At 32.0% G+C, this 21,236-nt stretch overlaps 2 long non-coding RNA genes across 2 annotated transcripts in view; both read right to left on the minus strand.

Moving 5' to 3' along the window:
* Positions 1-21,236, minus strand: part of LOC146992752 (uncharacterized) — a 139,881-nt gene that overhangs the window by 23,117 nt on the left and 95,528 nt on the right. The gene's annotated exons all lie outside the window — the stretch shown is intronic.
* LOC146992753 (uncharacterized) lies at positions 12,014-15,543 on the minus strand. The gene is made up of 2 exons (XR_015038919.1): positions 15,268-15,543; positions 12,014-12,344 (listed from the first exon to the last, which is right to left on the minus strand). It is a non-coding gene; the product is annotated as an uncharacterized LOC146992753 (long non-coding RNA).

Raw genomic sequence — 21,236 nt, forward strand, 5'->3', positions numbered from 1 at the left:
AAAGCGTGAAATGTAAGAAAACTGAAAGAAACATTTGGAAAATCTCATCGAGCTTAAATTAGTTTCTAAATTAGATGTTTTGAGTGTATTTAAAATTAGGCCAACTACTTCATTCACTTCAAACCCATTACATAATACCAGTATTTAAGAAAAATGGTAAAAGATTGCAAATAGGTTAACAATTCTACTGATCTAGAGATGGAAATAACTGATTTTCATCCTAATTAAGATAAGGAATATCACAAAAAGCCATTTGAATAGTCCTAGATCAGAAAAATCATGAACTGTTAAACTTTTAAAAAGATAAATTCCTTCTTTCCATCTACTTAAAAATGTGAAAGAAGATTTTCAACAACGAACTTGTTAAAATCAATGTTCAGATACAGAATAACAAACAAACATCCGAACGACTGCATGGATTTAGCCATAACATCGCACGTACCAGAAGGAGAAAAAAAACTCTCGGAAGAAATGCAGTGTTAAATTTCACATTAAAATATGATTTCCCTGTATTTAATTTTCATCTAGCTGATCTTTTTGTAAATAATACAAAGAGTATACATTTTCTTTAACATATTATACCACACATTTTTATACTTTGTGCAATGCACTTACAACTGAAATATTAAAAGTGCAATATATAATTGCAGCTAGCCAGAATTTTATAAACTTAAAATTGCCTCCCATTATGTTAAAAATGCGAGTAACTGCACAAAGGGAAGGAATGCAATTTTATTTTTTTGTCTGTATTTGGTTTCATTTTCATATAGAAAGAGTTAAAAATAGGTTATCTAGGTAACAAAATTTAAACACACATTTTCAGTAAAAATTACAGAATAACAAATTTTGTTTCCCTGAAGACGCAACACCTCGCTATTTCAGCTATGATACACACTTCATACTGTCATAAAGAAATTCCTTTCTTAAACAGGGAATTCATATACTTTAATCTGTTTTTACACAAGTACTGTTAAAGACTAATCCATGGTCCAGGAGTAAAATACTTTATAGGGATCCCATTTAATTTGTCCACTGCTAGAATTTCATTCATACGTGCTGCAGCATTCAATTATCAACACCGGAAAGAATTTATCTGCTACTTTAAACAATTTCCATCGACTGAAAATGATGTCCAAAAAATCTTACAAATCTCAAAAGCAAACGATGCCGTAGAATTTTCACACATGGAAGACAGAGAAGTTAAACGATGAATCAGAAAATTACAAAAGAAGAATTGGGATCTTATAAAACCCCTTGATAACAAAAGTGCTCATTACGAAGAAGAGCTTTTAACTGAAGATAAGATGAAGGAATTGTTAAATAACACAAAAGCAATGTCTGATCTTCTAGCGGAGAATGACCTAATCAAAGAAAAAAACAGGACACTTTAAAACAGCTACTGGGAAACATGTGCTCTTTACAGCGACACGCATACAGTTGCATCAGTCATTCTTATAAGCGAAGGACATCAGCTTTTTCAAAAAATAATTCTGGCATGCATTTGCCAAGAGAACGGAAAGAAGTCCGAAAGAAACTTTCAGAGTGCTTTGCAAAACAAAGTTGAAAGTCAATCTGCAGAATTTTACTTCGATAATAATAAAACATCTCTGATTTGATTTCAAAATGAATTTTTATTTGTGGAATCACTTTTAAACAGATCTTCGCAAATTGGTTCATAAAACTTCACAATTTGCAGCTCCACTAACTTTCTATACGAGTACTCATTAAATTTTTATTTACATTTCTTTTTTGTTGAACATTTAACTTTCAATGGTTTCAAGAGAAATAGCACTTGATAGAGAGACTCTAAATTCGGAAAAAATCTGAAACAAAATTGGTTTATACACAGGCAGTGCAATTACACTAACCTGTTGGGAAGAGGAGACCCTGTTGGACAGGGAATATATTAGGCCACACAGAGAGGAAAATGTTTAGCCTCCTCCTCATAATGCAAAAGGAGGCCACTCGGGAAAAAATTACACTACAACAGTAAATTTGAAACCACTACGAAGCAACAGAACTCTAACAAATCTCAGACTTCTGACAATTATAGTGTGATTAACAGTTCGACCTAACTTCGAATATTACTATACAATATAAAGAAAGCACCAATTCAGACACTTCAATACGGAATTCAAAACCTAAGAAATTAATGCATAAATGCTACCCTAAACATTAAAATGTAATATGAAGCGTTCACGTAAAATAACTAGTAAAACTCCAATATAAAGCTACTTGTGAAAAAGGACATACAAATTATAACATTCAAGCATTTCTAGTGGAAATAAAATTAACATAAAACAAGAATTACCAGCCACAGATGTCTTTTTGCTCTGCACTATTTCTCCGTTCTTTTTCTTTCACGATATCATGTTCTGCAATCCAAAAGTGCACAAAAGTGATGACAAATTACACTAGAAGAGGCCAAGGGGGAAAAAAAAAATCATTAGATTTTAACTACTTTAACATTAAGGAATAATTATACACAAAGAGAAATAGCTAATATTGTTTCTAAATATATAAAACTTCAAAAAGTAGCTTCTTTGTTTTAAATTCCAGCAATGTGCTACATTGTTAGTAATATCATGACTGCAGTCGATAGAAAAGCAAATGATTTCCCTAATACGACAGAAGTTCAGTTAGCAAAAGCGGTTTTAATGTATGGGTACAACATGAACAATGAAAGGAAAAATATTTAGACAGTTATTACGGATAATGATCTTCGAGAAGAGTAAATAATTTCAGCCCTGGTAGAAAGACGGCACCAAAAGAAAATAAGCAGGTAATTTTAAATGACAAATAAACAAAATAAACTTTACTGTTAGCTTTGAAGCAGGTGTTATACATTAAACTATCTTAATTCACACACAGAATTAGTTACATAACAGATCAAAAAAGAGTAAGAATCAAACTCGCAATATATTAACATTAAAAGAGCTATACATATATACTTTTAAAGATTTGTTAAATAAAAGAAGTTTTAAAGTTAAAAAAATAAATATGTTAAATAAAAGAAGAATTGGGTGCTTATAAAACCCCTTGATAATAAAAACGCTCATTACGAAGAAGAGCTTTTTAACCTAAGATAAGATGAAAGAATTGTTATATAACACAAAAGCAATGTCTGATCTTCTAGACGAGATTGACCCAATTAAAGAAAAAACAGGACACTTTAAAAGAGCTACTGACAGACAGACAAAGTAGACAGATGTCTTGTTTGCACCCGCTAAGTCTTTCTGCAACCAATGGGCGAAAAATCAAGCATAGGTGCAAAGGAAAGGTATATAGAATGAGGGGCAATTTCGTATTTGAGGAGAGTAAAAAGGAACTTCGTACATCTTGTACGAGTTCAAAAGGCCAGGAAGAAAAGATGGGACAAAATAAAATTTAAAATAATTGGCCCAAAAATAATAGAGGGAGAAGAAAAAAAAAAAAAAAAAAGGGCCTATAGAAAGAAAAGGAAAAGAAGTAGAAAATATCCTAAAATACGATTGTGTCCATGAGTGTAGTTAAAAGGAGAAGAAACTGTCTTCATTTACAATAAATAGTGTTTCACAGGTGTGTTTGGTAATGGTGAATAGATGTGTTATTGGGCAAAAAACAAATATTGACGGTGTTAAAATGCTTCGTATCAAGGTATTTAGAATGGAATATAAAGTAATATGTACGCTTGCATCCTGAGATATCAACAAAGGTCATCAAACAAAAGTATATATTAATTTAACCAAAGTAACTTATGCTACTTTCATTCTCAACATTTTCATACATTTTTCAAAAAGCAGCACCAGACTAACAACATAGAACCATATACAATACAAGACCACAACCGCATACACCCAAAAAAATAAATAAATAAATAAATAAATAAAATAAAAATACATATATATATATTTATGTGTGTAAATAACTGAGTATATGTATTAAAAACACAAATTAAACAGTATTTATTAATTTAACTATCATAATTTATTACTAGTTAAATAATGTTAATATAACACAATGAGGCACACTGTTATTTATATAAGCTCATAGTTCTAAAAATTCATTTAAGGCGGTGAAGAATAAACCATCCCTCACATATGGACATTTAACAGATAGCAAAGAACAGTATGAGAAAAAATCGGTGAGGTATAATATTATTTAAAGGCGAAACTATATTCAAGCGATCTAGAAAGAAAAGAGAATCCAGAAGATCCGAGAGGGAAATAGCGCGATGCCCAAATTATCCCTCTCATCCCCAAATTTTCCCTCTCTCCAGATTCCTTAAGGGCTTTGTAAGTGTTGACAGACGGCTCCTCTAAATATAGGAGCCTTAGACAGACGTGAACTGATAACGCTGGCGTCTGTTTCGAGTTGATACACAAAGGAAGCCACAAGCAGTGGCAATTTCAAGTATTTTTTAATGTAACTGATGAAAAATTAAGATTTATTGATTTAAAGGCACTTATTTATAGAAATTTTATTTAGTTTAGATGAAAGAAAAGTACTTATCTTAAAATTCCAGGCTTTTGGAGTACATCCTTACATTGTCCGCTGTTATATTCTCGTCAACATCGGATCCGAAATTCATTGGAATGATATAGGTTTTGTAGGGGAAAAATAAAGATTTTTCAAAGAAATTTAATTGATAATCACCAAGAGGAAAGGAAATATTTTCACTTTTTTACGGAGCGCAGCGATCGTGCTGCCGCTTGGCTCGGTGATCACACAGCCCTCACCTGATCTTAAAAGAGCTACTGGGAAACATGTGCTTTACAGCGACCCGGTTACAGTTGCATTAGTCATTCTTATAAGCAAAAGACATCAGCTTTTTCAAAAAATAATTCTGTCATGCATTTGCCAAGAGAACGGAAAAAAGTCCAAAAGAAACATTCAGAGTGCTTTTCAAAACAAAGTTGAAAGTTAATCTGCAGAATTTTACTTCGATAATAATAAAACATCTCTGATTTGATCTCAAAATTAATTTTTATTTATCGAATCAATTTTAAATAGATCTATGCAAATTGGTTCATAAAACTTCACAATACGCCAAAATAGTTCAGATTAAGGAAAAATACAATAAAGTATGCTTAAAACAACTCAGAAAAAGCACATTTTAAGCATCCTTAACAGAAGACATTTTCGCTCCACTAACTTTACGAGTAGCACACCAGTGGCCGAGCGGTATAAGCCGTTGAACACTGGTAGTTCGTTCCGTGGTTCAAGTCCCGGCGAACGGGCTGGCTGCATGGGCGTTTTCGTGGTTTTCCCCATGCGTAACGTGGATACGAGCCAGTTTCCCTTAAAAAGACCTCCACGGGACATCCCTCCCTGTCCATGTAGTGCCTAAGGGTGGAGCACGTAATAAATAAAAAAAAATAATAATAACTTTACGAGTACTCATTAAATTTTTATTTATTTTTTAATTATTTATTTATTTATTTTTTTGTTGTTGAACATTTAACTTTCAATGGTTGGCTAATCTTTGGAATATGGTAACAGGCAGTTTGGCGACATTTTGGTAGGCGATAAAGGTTACTACCTAGGACTTTGGCAATAATGTGAGAAGTACCCAGTTCCAATTACGGATTTATTGTCTGAGAGAAATGAGAGGTCATGAGAACTAGACCGTCAATCTCGGAACGCATGCTATTGTTAGCTGGGCGAGTTCAATATACGTAGGTGAGAGGAATAGAAAGGAAAGGTGCCGGAATGCTTTCCAACGGAAATAATTAGATCGTGGAATGGCTTTCAGTGGGTACTGGGGAAAAAAGGGATATGCTCGCTGACTTATTTCCGAACCTTGGAAGGAGTTTTACTGCTATGTTTATGCACTGTTTTATTGAACATTATGTTTAAGTACGGATTAATTTTTACCAATTTATGAAAAAAAAAAAATTCGTACATAAATACGTTTTTGCAATGTAAAATTGTATGCTTATTTAAAATTTGCTTAAAGGCATAACGTTTTGGCGAAATTACATAATTTTGTTTATTCCAACGAAGTTTAATATTTATTAGAACTGTTATTACGGTAAAGTAAGAGTATTACATGAAGTTACAGTACGTAATTGTAAAGTTTTTGTTTACTTAAAGTATTGTAGAAAATTGTAACTGTAAATTTTTGATATTTATAACATTTACCTCTAATATAATAACAACAAAACATAATTATTTAACTTTTCTTTTATCTGGTACACAAAATAAATAATGTGTTTTAGTATCATATATTTTGATGGAGCTTTAAAAGACCTTTCTTTATATGAAAAGAGTATTGTATTCACTTGTGAAAGAACAAATTCAGTTTACACAGAATAAATTTGTTTCATGGAATAAAGTCCAGTTAAAAAGTAAACAGTACTTTGTTATTCTTATTTAACGAAAATTATTTAACATCAATCCTGTGCACTGCTTTCAGTTGTTGATTTAGATATGTTACAAATTTAGAGTTTGGCAACTTGCACTGTGGCTATCTGTTTAGGATGTCCTTTTGCATGGAGAACTTTCTGGGGAAATCTGCCTCATATTCTGTATTACAAATGTATAAATTTACAAAAATACGCATGCTTTTTTCTTCCAAATGACTACTTAAAACTCGTGCTAATCAAATAAATCTTTGGCAATGTTGTGCTTTGGTATAATCTTGAAGGGAGTTATTTTCTTTTTTTGCATCTGACATACTGATATTAAATTGAGTAATGCAGTTTGAAAGGCAAGCAAAATCTGTTAATTTATCTAAAGCAAGTGATATGTTCGAAAAAAAAATTAAGCGCTGATAAACTAAAGAATATTGGAAATGTCTGAAAAGTAATTTAACCAAAAAAAAAAAAAAAAAAAAAAAAAAAAGAGAGAGAGAGAGAGAGAGAACAAAGAAAAGGCAAAAACACTATACAGTTAAAATGCTAACTAAAAGTATGAAACATTTTTTGCAATTAAATTTGCAAGGAATAAGAAAATGAATATGCTTCTTACAAGACTTTTTGGAATAAAATTCTTTGTAATGTAAAATATTGCGCGCGCGTGTGTGTGATTATGGCAAAGCCTCGAGGGCTATCTGCTTAATGGGAGGGATGCCTTTGTGGAGGATTTTCTAAGGCAAACTGGCTTGTATACACGTTACACATGGGGAAAACCACGAAAACGCCCATACAGCCAGCCCTTTTGTGGTATTCGAACCTCGGACCGAACTACCAGTGTTCAGCGACTTTACCGCTCAGCCGCTGGTGGGCCCATGTAAAATATTGCATCTAATATATAAATGTATACTAAATTTTATAAATGGCATAAAAATAAATTACACACTTCTGAATATTATTGTACGAGTAATTTTCTGGTTGAAATCTCAAAGGAGGAATAGCTATGTGTATGTTTTGATTATAATTTAATAGACAGATTTCAGTTTAATATTCAATAATTAATAATTTATGGAAATGCTTCATTGATTATACAGAATAAATAAAAAAACTATTTTTTATTTTTAACAGATATAGTACGTATGTTTACGCATGTTGTAGTTACTCACAGTTTTATGTGGTCGCAGCCCTGATTTGTGTTGCCTGGTGATTGCGATACCTTTATATATATAAGCGGCTAAAGTGTGTGTCGCCGATAGTTTATTGTTGCCACTTAGAAAAATGAGTGCGGAAATTAATGTTTCAACAGTTTTTAATTAATATCTCGGCCGATTAAAGTCGTACGAAGATGAGAACAGTATTGATAAATTCAGAGAATTTTTTGGAATCCGAAGATATGCGTTTTGAATTTCAACACGGCGCCGTTCCGTAGATATTCGAGAAAAAAAGAAATTGGCACGTAGCCAAATCCCTCTACAAGGGAAAACCCAAGGAAAAAAGTGGAAAATTTAGGGAAAACAAATGGGAAAATTAGTTTTTAATTAATATCTCGGCTAGTCTAAGTCCCAAGAAGACACGAATGGTCAAAATGGCGTGCCATGGACCTGCGGAATCCAACAGTGTGCTTCACTAAGCCGGGAGCCAGCTGTTTCGGAGAAGATGGTGTTACTCCACCCCATATATATATATATATATATATATATGCGGCTTAAGTGTCTGTTTGTCCCCGATAGTTTATTAGTTGCTTGCGTAACTGTACTACCCAATGGGGTGAAGTTGCCATGGCACAAGGTTGCCATTTCAATTGAGACGTAGACAATTTCCTGTACAACTTACCTTTGCTATGACCATCAATAAGTCTCAGGGCCAAACGCTTAAGTGTGCTGGCATTTTTTTACCTGAGCCTGCATTTGGACATGGTCAACTTCATGCTGCCTGTTCAAGAGTTCGTGAAAGGACGGACGTAATATTAAAAATGATGGAAAGATCTACACAAGAAATGTTATGTACAAAGAGATCTTTGACATGTGAATTAACATTTTATTATTTAAATCACCTTTATTTATTGAGCTAGCAGTGACTCTTAAGAAATGTACCGCCAATGATTTCCTTCATTGCACTCTACTTTAAGCAAGTAGAAGGGGACAACCTCGTGGGGCAGTAAGCAAAGGGGCGTCCTCGCTGCCTGCCCTGGGTAATTCAGTTTAAATAAGCAGATGCCTTTGCACAAATAATTTTAATTACTTATAATATCTAGAACAGCGGTCATTTCGTATGACTGCTGGGCTTTCTAGTGATTTCCATAATCATGTGGCCTGTATTTGAATCCTGAAGAAGATATTAACATTTTGTAGTCATCTACCCACTGGATTGTCAGTGATGAGATAGCTAAATGACTGATGGATTCCAACCAATGCTTAATAAATATCTAGTCATTGAGATGTCCATAAAACATAAATTTATGTGGTGTTTAGCATTGCAGACATTCAATATGCATCTTTCTTTTTTGGTGGGGGTTGGGATAATAAACAAATACTGGAGTTTTTCAAAATTTCATGTTAGTGTAGGTTTTAAAGATGGTGAAAATATATTTTCATGTATTGTTTAGAAGGAATATTAATAGTAATATTGTTGGCTTTTGTTAAATTTAGACGTGACAATGTCTGCAAATTGATACTTTATTTTTGAACATATGATTGTATTAATTACATAACATTTGGGATTTGCAGATTACTCCTCCATAAGCATATCATATACACTGCTATATATTAAATGTGCTACACCAGGAAGGAAAGCAAATAGCAGAATCTTATTTATTACACATATATACAGAATAGTGGGAAGAAAACATGATTAAATTTTCTGGTGATTAGAGGTACACAGCGTACATAATTCAGTGCACAGAGCTGTCCTTTCTAGCAAAAACAATGGTTATAATCCAGCTCAGCATCGAGATAAACACAACTTGGATGATTAGATATGGTATTTCATTCCATGCAGCTTCAACCATATGCCAGAGTTCATCGTAGTGATTAGTGAGTGGTGGCATTAAAATCAACTGTTAAGAGTAAAAAATAAAAATTTTTAGTTGTTAAATCATGTCTGTTAAAAGTTTAAAATTTATTTTAATAGCAGCTATATGTTTCTTTTAATTGTTTCAATTTACACCTGTCAATTATATTTATTTTTGTGTATAAATGTTTTTAAACAATTATGTCCATCTTTAATACCTGTACATAGGACAATACAATCTCACATTTAGTACTTCTGGAACACTGCAAATGCTAGGAAAACTTCCACGTAGAAAGCAATAGTACAATTGTATCCTGGTATCTATATATAACAATGGTGGAAAAAGTAATCTTGAAGTTTTAAGTTCTACGCCTAGTGATAAATAGTGTATGGCTAAATATGAAACACAACCATAGAAACAAGCTAAGCACTGAAATTCCCACTGTAACCCCAATTATATTCACATGCATGTGTTTTACCCATCTTCCCAAGTAACTTTATAAATTCTGCAACAAATTTTAATATTCTGTAGAGATTTCTGGCTAGGCCTAGCGACAATAAAATGCTCTGCCAGTTGAGTATAAATGCTGATAGTAGTAATCTAACAGGCAGTAGAGCAGCCGAGCTGGGGGTAAGTAAGTAAGTAATAAATGTAACTAAATGGGTAAATGGAAATGTTACATTGGAATGTATGTATTTTCAGGTTACATATTGCTGCTCAGAATTGAACACTTCTTAATCGATCTCTTCCTCATGATGCTTGTAAGTGTCAGCAGAGGACGATGCTATCAATGGTCAAGCATCAAACTTTCTTGCATACACAGATTTTTTCTATTAAATTCTCTCAGCTCCACTTTTAACTATTTGCTTTTCTTTAGTTACATTCAATTGCATCTCTTGCACTCGGAAACTTTTTTTTTTTTACATTTTAGTGCTTTCTAATTGTTGGAGTTTTGAAGCTACCAATGCTTCTCAACTTGAGAGTAGCTGTGATGTTTTATCCATTGTCGAGGAAAAAACTTGAGGAGAGTAAATTTTTCATTATTGTATTAAAAATGAAGTCTATAAAGTGATATAGTATACGATGTATTTTATCATTCAGTATTAATATTGATATCTTATTTAATCACCGGTTAATTTTCGAATTATGGTAACTTGGCAATTTTTTGGCGACCAACCCTGCTACAGCAACCTGCTAGTTTTGTTTTGGACACCATTTTGTTTTCACGAAGTAAAGCCATGTTTTTTTTTTTTTTACTCAACATTTTTTCCAACAATCTGCTAGCCGAATTACGCTTATACTAGAACTTTTATGGAACAAAAATTCTTAATCATGACATAGATTAGGTGCGAAATTGGGAGAAAGTGCAGAATCGCAAACTGCTTGCTGCGTTTTTAAGAATTGCACATACACGGTATCCATGTACACGTTGACCTATTTTCACTTAAAAAACATCCCAGAATTGCACAAAAATGGCATTGCATACACTCTTGACTTTATCCCTGTACACTAAAGTCCTAGCTAGTAACCTTTATCGCCTTACCAAAATGTCACCAAACTACCTGTTACCATATTCCAAAGATCAGCCTTAATCACCTTATATATATTACATGGATATTTTGTTCTACATAGTGTTTATTCGTATGTTCTGGAATTAATTACCCACAAATACACGGGCACTACTGTAATTGCTTTTCATTGTAGTTATTTAAGCTTAGAGAATGTTTCCTAGAAATGCTATACTTTTGCGAAGAGCTGTAACTTTTTTTATGCATATATATAATATTTAATGTTAATCAGCAACTATATATTTAATGCATCACAATGACAATAAAATGATAAGCATACTTGTTACTTTTATCACATACTTCTGTAGCATTAAATGGTTTTCATGAGAATTAATACAATGCATTTGCTGACTGTTAATTTAAACGGTTCTTCCAAATATCAAACATTGTTTCCTTTAAGTGTCTGCGATCACTACGACATTTGTTTTATCATGTTTTTGAGTTCATCTTCTACAATATAGCAATATGAAAACTGCTGCTATGTTCTAGAACCTTTTAAATTTGTAACTATCAGTTCTGTGTCCAGTTGCACCTTATGTGTGTATGTATTGCAGGAAAAGTTTTGGCTCTAGTGTAGAACTGGGTGCCCATTCGATTAGTGACAATTTTTTTTTTTTTTTAATTTTGGCAATGAAACCTCATTTCTGGTTACCATGATAGTTTTAACTTTGTTTTAGTTTCTTGACTTTTTTAAAATGAAAATAGATGTATGTGTACATGAACAAATTTAAGGCAGTGTGCAATGCCTAGTTTGTGCAATTCTGGGATGTTAAGTGTTAACAGATTGATGTGTACATGGACACAGAGTTTGTGCAATTCTTTGACTTCTTATTTTGGTTTTGTGTAGCATCCATCTTGAAATTGTGCTTACTGTACATCAAAAAAAAAAAAAAAAAAAAAAATCTCCAATAAACAAGGGGCACCCAATTGTAAACTTTTACCAAAGGTTTTTTTTTTTTTTTTGTTAGGCTGCATTTATTGAAGGTGTAATCACTTTTACTGCTAAAAAACAAAGTTAATATCAGCAGGATGAAACATCCCTTTGTTGGCAACATTGAGTAAGTAAATAATTATATACATCAAGAATTAATGGGTAACGTCTTTTGTAAAAAATTATTTATTTCAACCATAAACTTTCTAGGAGGGCAGACCATCCCCAAAAATCAGATAATTTATATAATATACAGAGATATAATTTCAAAAGATTAATTAAAAATACATTAATATTGCTTTTGGTTTTAATAATAGCAGTTAATGGTACTATTTATAATCATTGAGCTGTTTCTTAAATTTCTTTTGCAGACACTGTAATTCTACTGAAGAAATACTCGTACATTACAATTTCATGGTTGACCACACGTAGCGAACTTCCTCCTACGGCCCTGCCCATGCCCTATTTTCAGTCCGTAGACCCGGGCTAGGAGTTAGTTCCTGTTAAAATAAAAATATAAGGTACTTTATTAGGTATTCATCTATTATTTTGCTTTTTAACATATTGTAATAACAATTCAATATCCAATTTACACTCAGTCGGATTAATCAATGTATTTTAAGAATAGTAGTTAGTAAAAAATATAACAAAATTGCTATCAAATTACTTAATTTGATATTTCTACTTAAACCAGGTTAATTCTATTGCTGGCTTTATAAAAACTTGCATGACATCTGATTCAGTTTCCTAAGAAGTATCAGTTTGTTAAATTTATGTACTTATGAAATAAATGTTAATTTTTACCATATTTAACAATTGGAAATACTGAAGCAAAACTTTTGCATTTCTGTTCATTTGAAAGGCATTAAGTTAAATTGAGACTGGCAATTACTACATGAAGTTTCATTAAGCAAAGAGCAAATTCTGCTAACAACATCCTTTATAAATAACTTTAACAAAAATTATGAATTTCTTTTTAAATTAAATGCACACAGAATTTTTTAAAATCATCATATTACCTCCTTTGATGCTTTATAAATTTATTCACTGGCTCATTAACACATTCTGAACTTGAAGGTATAGTTGGCAGTTTTTCACAAGTAGCAAAAGATGCTCTTAAAGTTTTTAGGAATTCTCTCACCTTTTGTTTTTTATCCTCTGTGTCAGCCTGTGATGTTAAAAACTGAAACTCTGCATGCCACTCTTCCTTTTCTTTTTCAAAATCTGAATGTTCCTTTCTTCTGATTTCTTGTGTGATGGCATAATGTTCTTCAATTTGCTCATCATTTTCAGATACGTCAATTATCAAATCATCTTTCTCTGAGCAAACATTTGTACCACAATCTATATCACAAACTGAGCATACATAATGAATGTGCTTACATATCTGAAATCTCACACTATAATCAATGCATGAACAAACAAACTGATGAATGCAGATGTCGCACTCATGACATCGAATGTTACAATAACACACTTTTTCAAAATACACATTATTTGTATGAATCAGTCCTTCTTGACTTCTAGATACAATCCATGCCTGTTTTGGCTTTATTTCGTATAATTCGTAATCAGCCATGAATTTGCTCCTTTCATGTTTGTTTCTAATTTCCTTCATTCTAGAAGTTAATTTTGGCCGTTCCACAGAAATGATTTGACACATTAATTTCTTGGCTATTGCAGTTAAAACAAAATGCAATGACTTATCTAATCTTTTAATAACTGTTCCACTAGCTTCTTCGTATTTAAGTTGCCGATGCCACCGCTCTACTTTCATGTTTGTATTAACACCCAAATAAGTTCGGTAACAATATGCCCACTGTTTCTTACGTTGCATGTATGTGGTTAAATACTCTCCAAAAGCTCGAGTTTCATCATGCAACACATAATCACTGATATAAGCATCGGAAAGTCTTTCAAAAGTTACAATATCGATTTCTTTTAGAATTTTCAGTAACTCTGACTTAATCTTTACTCTTATTTCTGGATCTCGAACTTAAGAATTCAAATTTTTGAACCATGCACGTTGCACATCCCAGCTGCAAAGTAAATGATGATCTGCCCCTCCAAACACAGAGCACCATGCGTTGTAATATGCCGGAGCATCATCAGACATAAAAACTGTTGTCTTCAAATTTGGAAGTCTTTCTTTAATGGAACTGAAAAATGCAGCAAACGTTTCAGTGGTTAATTTTGAAGAATACAAGATTGCCACTGGGAATCCTTCAAAATTGTTATCATTAATTAAAACAGATGTCAAATTTAAACCATACTGATTTGTGCCATGGGTAGAATCTATCATGATACAATTACTATGTCGTTCAAGCATTTTTAATTGTGCACTATTCATAATACCTAATAAAAAGTCCGATTTGCATAGACCTGGGTACTGAGGCAGTTCTTCATTAGTTTGTTTATATATTAAAACTGGATTGCCAGGTTCTGCCTGCAGTTTTCTAACTGTTATATCTACAGACACGAAATCATTTTTATCCAGCATAATGTCTTTGTCAATCCCAAAGTCTTTACGAATATTTCGTAAATCTTGTGAATTTGTTATACACAACCGTTTTGAAGGTGTGTAGCACTTTTGAATTTTTGACAATACTTTTGCTGGTGGAACTCCCTGTTTCATTAAATTAGCTAGATTAGTTTTTTCTGTCTTCGAGAGAGGCAATTTTCCCACTTCTGTTTTGTGACCGACATGAACAGACTGACATTCCACTTTTATTTCATTTTCTTTTTCTAAAACTTTTATGTATGCTGGACACGTAATACCACATTTAATAGAGCCAGCTACTTTAATATTACGTTTTCTTGACTCTTTAATTTTACTTTGCCCACTTCTATGGCACTGATAATACGATGCAGTTCCTTCTTTTACTGCCTTTTTACTGGATGAAATAATGAAAGAAGATTGTGCATTTCGTTCCATCATTTCCTTCCAGTGTTCAAATTCAGTTTTAGAAGTAAATACTTGATTTTCATACTCCAAATTTATATCAGTATGATCTGTTTCTATATGATGTAATAATTCCTTCATTGTTTGGAATTTAAGACTGCAGAGACCACAAATTTTATTACAAACCTTGTGAACTTCTTTTTCTGGATGATACTTTCTGATATGTTGGTACATATTACATTTAATACTGAATGTTACTTCACAATGAGGGCAAGATATCTGAGATGTAGAAGCACATGAAACTTTTAATTCCATTTTTTATAGAGAAGTATATTTATATATTTTATATATTATTATTATGTTTTATATATGTATTTCCATATTTTTATAGAAAATAACAAGTGTTATTTCTTTTTAGATTTTATTTAAATTTAACACAGAATTTTCAAAATTGGGTAATCATAATTAAAAAAAAAAAAAAAGGGCAGACAATCAATAAGAATAATAAATACTACACTTACTCACAAAGCAGTAGCCGGTTCATAGTAGGCGCTCAATTCCGAAACGACTGAAATTCCCTATACTCAAAATTCCTTTTCCTTTCTCCTCTTAGCTCATCCCTACTTTCACGTACCACACCTACAAATCTTGGACTCTTCCAGCAAACAATAGCATTCGTTCCGGGATTGAGCGCCTACCTGTCATGAGATATGTCATGTGACATTTATGGACGAAGGACAGCTCTTCAATCGGAAAAGGGGGGAAATTTGGAAAAATATCTGCAGTACTTTATAGCATTTTGTATTTAGCTTCATTCTGTGTTGTGTGAAACAGTGACTACAATCTCAAATCCCAACCAGATCCTTTTGATCTTTGCCGCCTGGTAAAGTCCACTTGAAACAGCGGGTGTGGAAGGTTGATCGTGGCGAGGGGGAACCGGCAGAGAGTGTGGTATTCATTCTTGCTCTTGACTGTTGCGGTGTGCGTTTCAAAAGTAAAGCGCTTTTGCTCTGCTTATTCTTGTAGCTCTTATTTAATATTTTACAATATTCTTTTAGCTGTTATTTAAAATTTTACACTTTTCTTTTCAGAGTTTACCAGTCATTTTTTTCAGGTTTGACAAGTAAATTTTTTTTCAGGTTTTCCTTTCAGATTTTGCGGTGTGCGCTCCAAGTAAAGCATTTTTTCTCTTATTTTTGTAGCTCTTATTTAATATTTTACAATATTCTTTTCAGAATTTACGAGTTATTTTTTTTCAGGTTTGACAAGTTAATTTTTTTTTTTCAGGTTTTCCTTTCAGATTTTGCAGTGTGCGCTTCAAGTAAAGCATTTTTTCTCTGCTTATTTTTGTAGCTCTTATTTAATATTTTACAATATTTTTTTAGCTGTTATTTAAAATTTTACAATATTCTTTTCAGAGTTTACGAGTTATTTTTTTCAGGTTTTCCTTTCAGATTTTAAAAGCTATTATTTTTTTCAAATTTACAAGTTATTTTCTATATCTTTTGCTTATCTGTGAGCTAATTTAAGATTTTACAATATTCTTTTCAGGTTTTCCTTTCAGATTTTTCAAGTTAATTTTCTGTTTATTATCGTGCTTAACTTGATTATTATTTCAGAAGTAATAAGGCATATATATTCAGCACTGTTTTTATCCTTAATTAATTACTGGGCGTTATTAAAGTTTGATTTTTTACTTTTTGGGTAACAAACATTTCCATTAATTACCTTTTTTTCTATGTAAAAACTCTGGTTTGGGAATACTTACTTCGAGTACCAATTTTTATTTTTCATAGGTACAGAAGAAACTGAAAAGTATTTTTTTTTTTTTTTTTTTCAAAACTTTCTTATGCTTGGTTGATTATAAATACAGCGTTATTGATATATATTTCCGTACAATAATTTTGGTTTTTTGTTATGAATATTATGCGCTAAGTTATACAGCTGCTATTTACAGCATATTTATATATACACACACCATGATAATGACTCTGTGTATTGATGCAATTTAAAAATCATCTAAATATTACTGTTTTTTCAAGTGTTCCTATTTAGATTGCCATTTGTATTTTTCTGATAACTACAGAGTTCTTATGTTGTTAAACTAATAACACTAAGAATATTTTATATACTAATATGTCATCGATAAGTTCCAGGTTTTGTTGTGCTTCTTGTGACTGCTCATTTTCTGTTAAAAGTAATTTATATAGACACATAAGAAATTTTCATTCTGAACATAAGTTGGAAACTTATAATGAAAGAGATTGTACTCTGTGTAATGAAAGGTTTACTTCTATGAAAGAGTTGCATGACCACATAGATTCTGTCCATACAGATATAAGGTTAAATTTTCAGGAACTTATTTTTCATTCTAAATCTGAATTCGAAAATTGGAAAGAAGATGTTGAAAAAAGTAGTCAGTCCTTTTTTACCAAACGAACGACTAAACGTTTGGCAGATGGGACAATTCGTAGTTATTTCTTATGTAATAGAAGTGGTTCATGTAAAATAAAAACTGACAGAATACGTCACATGAAATGTGGAGGTTCAATTAAAATAGGGAAAACATGTCCTGCTGAAATAAAAGTGTCAGAGAAAGAGATCGGGGATATTTTTGAAATTAAAGTTAGTTACCAATTGGTGCATGTTGGTCATAGGCATGAAGTTGGGAAATTGCCGCTCTCAAAAACTGAAAAATCTAAATTAGCAGGTATGATGCAGCAAGGTATTCCAAAAGAAAAGATTTTAATGTCCATTCAAAGTAGTTATTCACCAACAAAAAGAATTGGTGTTACTCACTTAAAAGATTTACAAAATATTTCTAGAGGTATTCAGGTAAATAATGAAATTGTTTTTGACACTAATGATGCAGTATCGGTGGACTTAAAAGTCCAGAAAATGAAAGCTGAATCTGGTTGTCCAATTTTGTTGTACAAGAAAGTTGGTGACAAACTGCCAGGTTTTCAAGGTGTATCAAGGGATGATTTCCTTTTAGGGGTTATGAATGGTGCCCAACTTAGGTTGCTGGAATTAAACAGCAGCTGTATTATGATAGACTCTACTCATGGTATGAATCAGTATGGATTTCAATTAACTTCTGTACTTGTCAATGATGATAATCATGAAGGTTTTCCTGTTGCTATTTTGTATTCATCAAAAATAACAGCACAAACTTTTATACCATTTTTTTCAGCTATTAAAGATAGAGTTCCTAATCTTAAACCTAAGGTTTTCATGTCAGACGATGCTCCGGAATTTTATAATGCATGGTGTCAGGTTTTTGGTGAAGTTGATAAGTGTCTTTTGTGTAGCTGGCATGTTCGCAGAGCATGGAATAAAAACTTATCTAAAATAAAAAAACAGTGACTTAAGGTTAAAAATTGCAAATGAGTTAGTGCAAATAATGCACGAAATTGACACAGTGTCTTTCAAAAGAATTTCGGATATCTTTGTCACCAGCTGTTTGTCTAATGAAGAAACAAAAGCTTTTGGAGAATATTTCTACAAAAATTATATGTCTCAGCCTGAGAAATGGGCCTATTGCTATCGAATTGGATTAGGGGTAAATACAAACATGAAAGTTGAAAGGTGGCACAAGCAGCTTAAGTATGAACATGGTAATGCAAAGGTGATAAAGAGACTAGATTATTCTTTATCTTTGGTGTTAAATGCTATTGCAAGGAAACTGATGAATCGTGTAATATCTTTAGAACGTCATAAATTGACAACTAGGGTCACAGAAATTCGTAAACGACACAGACAGAGTATGAGTATGCCTGAATATCAGGTAATTGAAATCGAGCCTAAGAAACAGTGGTCAGTTTCGAAGGCTGTTAGTTCAAGAGAAATTACATTTTATGATGTTCGGTTTCATGATCCTTGTGCATGTAGCATAAGGTGTGATGACTGTAATATTTGTATTCATGCATTCTCCTGTACTTGTATTGATTATAGTATCCGTTTCAGTATTTGTAAGCATATTCATCACGTATGTCAAAACCAGGTAACTGAAGTTCAGAGATCTGGTGTGTCAGAAAATGATGAGTTTCATTCAGATAATTTGGTAATTGATGTGACTCAGAGGGATTCCAGGCATGCCGAAGAACGTTCGGCGATAATTAATGAAATAACGAGTGAACAAAATGCTGAAAGTTGCGAAAGTATTAGACAGGAAACAATGAAATTGTTTGAGAATTTATCAAAGAATGTTGCAACTATTGAAGGTCTTAGAGCATTAAGGGGTGATGTGTTGTCGTTATATGCTAAATATCAGTCAAATTACTTTATTCCTGCATCCTCTACTAATAATCGAAATATAAACCCACAAAGGAGATTTTAGAAGATATGTGTGTTTTACGTTAAATAACTTCTGTATTTTATGTAATATGTATTACTTTTTCCTAGGTTACAAGTATACAAATTTCTGTGTTACTTTCTCCTAGGCTATGAGTATATTATTATGGTATTTTTTTCTTGTTTGTAATATATAGAAATATAGCATATTTTCCAGTATAAAATTTCAGTTAACTTTTACTTAATAGTATGGGAAAGCAGATTTGTTTCATGCGTGATTCTTATAATACTTGAAAATGAATGAATTTTAATCTGTAAACAATTTTTTTTGTTAATATTGAAATATAGCCTTGTTTTTCTTTTAGATACACTTTTAGGCACATGTGTGATCATATCAGACGACATGCAGTAGAAAAAAGTATGCATAAATTTTCCCATAATATTATTCCATATTGCTTTATTTGAAGTACTGGGTCATTGTGCTGCTTCAGTGAACCTTCATAAACATGCGTTTGAAATTTGACTATTCAGTGCGGGATGTGGAGTTATACTTTAAAAAATCATGTTCCTTCATTTCAAAAAAACTTCAGGATAGTAATTTTCATTGTCATACTACATGTTATATCTCAGTGTAAAGGGTAACGAACAAAATAAGTTATTATTTGTATCTGTTTTTTAAGCATAATAGTTTTATTCATTTTAGTAGTGCATGAATAAAAGATGGTATGTGTTACTTCAATTTATCTAAATTTTTCATTGTTATACTGCATGTTATATCTCAGTGTAATGCTTGAATGAAAGATGGTATGTGCATTCCTTCATTTTAACAAAACTTAAAAAATAGTATTTTTCACCATTGTACTGTTTGTTATTTCTCAATGTAAAACGTAACAAGGGGGAAAAACTGGTATGTGCATCTGTTTTTTAAGCATGGTAATTATTTCTTTAGTGATCCATATATAGAAGGTGTTAGATCAAGTTATAACAAATCTAATTTTACTAGACCTCTCCCCCCTCCAGGTGTAGAAAAGTTTCAAGTGCCGAAAGTTTTTTTGCAAAATTAATTCACTTCTGATAAACTTATCATTAATTTTTACACATTTTACTACTGTGTAATTAACCTGTATTTATGGCAAAAAATGTACTATAATTTTGCATCTGGTGAGTAATATCATATGCTTCTTCTAAGAATATTACTTTAACTTTTGCCATAATTTGTGTATTTAAGGTATACAGAACTGTTATTCTGATATACTTAAAAGTGTTTAACTCGATCAATTAATGGATACAGATATTTGACAGTTATTTTTCGAAGATATTTGTCATGTCGGTTCTAATTATTCTTCTAATAAAAGTATGTTAAAATGTAGTGAATCATGAGACTAAATGATTTTTATTGTCATGATTTGCCCGGGCTGAAGAACGTACTTTCCGCCCGGTGGAAATTGTCAGCAAACTGTCCTGAACAGGCTTTTTGTTGATAATGACTTCCAGGCTTATCAGTACCTCCTTTTGAGTGGAGGGTATGCAATTCTAGTACCCAATTTAAATTACATTGTAATTGTATTATGGTATTAATAGGTTATTGTAATTGCATTGTAATTATATTGTATTTGTGAACTCTAATTTCATTACTTTATGTGATTATGCTATAAGTGCATAATCTAATTGCAATGATATAATCTAATCACAATTATGAATTAATTATAATTCCACTTACACCTTAATTAGAGGCCATTTTAATACTTTTAAATTTTTGTGAAAAAAATACTTATTAAGGTTCATTTGAAGGAAACTATGCACAAATACTAAAAGAGAAATGCTACATTTACATATTTTGTACAGTTACTTCAGCAAACATGTTGAGGCCACAAACAAGTTGGCACATTAATTGTGCCTACTCCAAAAAGCTTACATTTTCGATAACTTTGCACCAAGAAGGAAGCAGCAGTCTAGCTAGGCCAAAGCGTTTAACCTCCCAGCTCGCGCGCTTGACAATTTTACACGAGCATCCGCACGTCGTATTTTTCACAACTGTTACTATACCATTTTTGGCACGAAAAATGACAGAAATGAGTGAATGTTGGTAATAAATTTGTTAAAACATAATATATTAACCTTATTATTGTAAACTACAAATGATGTCACATTTAAATGATAGTAAATTATTTTTAAATGCTTATATTAGTCAGGTGGA

This window comes from Stegodyphus dumicola, chromosome X2 (assembly GCF_044657685.1).
Source record: "Stegodyphus dumicola isolate Sdum_Otavi_A_Nest chromosome X2, ASM4465768v1".
Taxonomy (NCBI): Eukaryota; Metazoa; Arthropoda; class Arachnida; order Araneae; family Eresidae; genus Stegodyphus; species Stegodyphus dumicola.